This window comes from Eutrema salsugineum, unplaced genomic scaffold (assembly GCF_000478725.1).
Source record: "Eutrema salsugineum unplaced genomic scaffold, Eutsalg1_0 scaffold_8, whole genome shotgun sequence".
Taxonomy (NCBI): Eukaryota; Viridiplantae; Streptophyta; class Magnoliopsida; order Brassicales; family Brassicaceae; genus Eutrema; species Eutrema salsugineum.
In genome coordinates this window covers 8199718-8202714 of record NW_006256414.1, presented here as the reverse complement: position 1 = coordinate 8202714, position 2997 = coordinate 8199718, and the positions used below count along the sequence as shown (strand labels likewise).

General features: G+C 32.9%; 2 non-coding genes across 2 annotated transcripts; both read right to left on the bottom strand.

The window, feature by feature from the left end:
• Window positions 1-1702: 1702 nt before the first annotated feature.
• TRNAY-GUA lies at window positions 1703-1787 on the bottom strand. The gene is given in 2 exon segments: window positions 1703-1738; window positions 1751-1787. It is a non-coding gene; the product is annotated as a tRNA-Tyr (tRNA).
• A 921-nt stretch (window positions 1788-2708) lies between these two features.
• On the bottom strand, window positions 2709-2790 carry TRNAS-AGA. Its single transcript has one exon. It is a non-coding gene; the product is annotated as a tRNA-Ser (tRNA).
• Between the last annotated feature and the right edge of the window lie 207 nt (window positions 2791-2997).

The following is a 2997-nucleotide window of genomic DNA, read 5'->3' as shown; positions in this document are numbered from 1 at the left end:
GTAGTTTCAACAACTGTATATATTGCCTTTAGAAGTACTTGTTTTCGCACGAGAAAGCGTTTTCTATAAAAATTAAACAAAGAATCGTAGTTTAAGACTTGAGCAAGACGTCTTCGGAAAAATAAGTTTGATTAGAAACACTAAAGAATATATAAAAGGTACGATTTAGATTGGTAGGTATACCCTCGAGTTTTTCTCCGACACAAAATAACGGTAAGATAAATTTAGTTTTACATATATAGAATTTGCCTATGGTATATATGGGCATTAGACTATGGTCAAATAAAATTGTAGGCTTGAGCAGAAATGACAACAAGTTTTTAAAGTTCCACTACAATTTTTTTATCAAAATAAAAACACTAGAATCATAAGAATTTTATCTTTCTTCTTTGTCAAATAGCCATATATAAGTAAGACAGTCTAGATTTTGTGATGGAACAAAAAGGAATTTATACCAGAAGTTTCTATGAGAAACATAAGCTGTTACAATCTACTCCTCAAAACTTCTCTGTACAATATATAAGCAAAGATGCATACGAACAAATAGTTTTGAAATGGCAAGTAAAATTGCATGCATGAGCAAAACATTTCCGACCTACCGGATTCGAACCAGTGACCTAAAGATTCTCTGCTTCAACTACAGTCCTCCGCTCTACCAACTGAGCTAAGGTCGGCATTGTAATATAACACTTTATGCATGTATATCACTAAAATTCTACAATCTTAACTTATGTATACAAAGAGTACCATACAAAAGTTTAGCTAAGCACTCCTATGCTATTCAGTTTTATGGCTGTTTGATTTGAAGAACTACATTTTATTACAACTTCCATGAAAGTAATTTCTAATACGTATTATTTTCAAAAGTTCTTTTCCAAAACACTTTAGAAAAACGTGAATGGCAGGATTCGAACCTGCGCGGGCAAAGCCCACATGATTTCTAATCATGCCCGATAACCACTCCGGCACGTCCACTTTTCCTTTACTGGAACATGATTCGGATATTTATCAAGGTATTATATTCTATTGTCCAGCCATATTGTGCTAGCTTGTTGAAAGATAAGTAGAAGAGTCTAAGAAAGCTTTTATACAATTCAACATCTAAAAGAAGAAGAAAAGAAACAAAAATCTATCTTTGAAAACCATTAGAGAATGTCAAAATTCCCAATCATTAAATTTCCAATGGATTCTTTTTTCTAACGAGTTTTATCCCACTGGGTAACACGTTAAAAGCCACTTTTATATTTGACACAAACATAGGAATAGTAATAGTAATAAGGAGTGTGGGGCAATGATTGTTCCAATTATTTAAAACAAGAGACATAAAATTCAAGCAAGAATATGGCAAAAGGCTTTCATTACCATTCGAGAACTTGACAACTTATAGGCACATGCAACTATCTTCTAAATAATATGACATTAAGATGGTTCTAAATAATATGATATTTACATGGTACTGATCCGTTAGTGGACTTTCGTTTTCTGTTTTCATCAATAGCTTAACTCTAATATCTTTTTAACTTAATTTGAACGTTTCTTATACCGGTTACAGTTAAAGATGAAGACATCCAAAATCCAAATTAATCAGGGAAAAATTAGTTTATTGTAAGTTTAATGGTATCTCTTTTGAATGTAGCAGTCCGAGACATGTTTTTCGACTTGCAGTGTTAACCCGACATAAAAATCTTTTGAGAGAGAAAATTCCGACCTACCGGATTCGAACCAGTGACCTAAGGATATTCTGCTTCAACTACAGTCCTCCGCTCTACCAACTGAGCTAAGGTCGGATGTGTTTTATACTTTGTGGACCTGTATGTAGTTTCAACAACTGTATATATTGCCTTTAGAAGTACTTGTTTTCGCACGAGAAAGCGTTTTCTATAAAAATTAAACAAAGAAACGTAGTTTAAGACTTGAGCAAGACGTCTTCGGAAAAATAAGTTTGATTAGAAACACTAAGAATATATAAAAGGTACGATTCAGATTGGTAGGTATACCCTCGAGTTTTTCTCCGACACAAAATAACGGTAAGATAAATTTAGTTTTACATATCTAGAATTTGCCTATGGTATATATGGGCATTAGACTATGGTCAAACAAAATTGTAGGCTTGAGCAGAAATGACAACAAGTTTTTGGAAGTTCCACTACAATTTTTTATTCAAAATAAAAACACTAGAATCATAAGACTTTTATCTTTCTTCTTTGTCAAATAGCCATATATAAGTAAGACAGTCTAGATTTTGTGATGGAACAAAAAGTAATTTATACCAAAAGTTTCTATGAGAAACATAAGCTGTTACAATCTAATCCTCGAAACTTCTCTGTACAATATATAAGCAAAGATGCATACGAACAAATAGTTTTGAAATGACAAGTAAAATTGCATGCATGAGCAAAACATTTCCGACCTACCGGATTCGAACCAGTGACCTAAGGATTCTCTGCTTCAACTACATTCCTCCGCTCTACCAACTGAGCTAAGGTCGGCATTGTAATATAACACTTTATGCATGTATATCACTAAAATTCTACAATCTTAACTTATGTATACAAAGAGTACCATACAAAAGTTTAGCTAAGCACTCCTATGCTATTCAGTTTTATGGCTGTTTGATTTAAAGAACTACATTTTATTACAACTTCCATGAAAGTAATTTCTAATAAGTATTATTTTGAAAAGTTCTTTTCCAAAACACTTTAGAAAAACGTGAACGGCAGGATTCGAACCTGCGCGGGCAAAGCCCACATGATTTCTAGTCATGCCCGATAACCACTCCGGCACGTCCACTTTTCCTTTGCTGGAACATGATTCGGATATTTATCAAGGTATTATATTCTATTGTCCAGCCATATTGTGCTAGCTTGTTGAAAGATAAGTAGAAGAGTCTAAGAAAGCTTTTATACAATTCAACATCAAAAAGAAGAAGAAAATAAACAAAAATCTATCTTTGAAAACCATTAGAGAATGTCAAAATTCCCAATCATTAAATTTCCA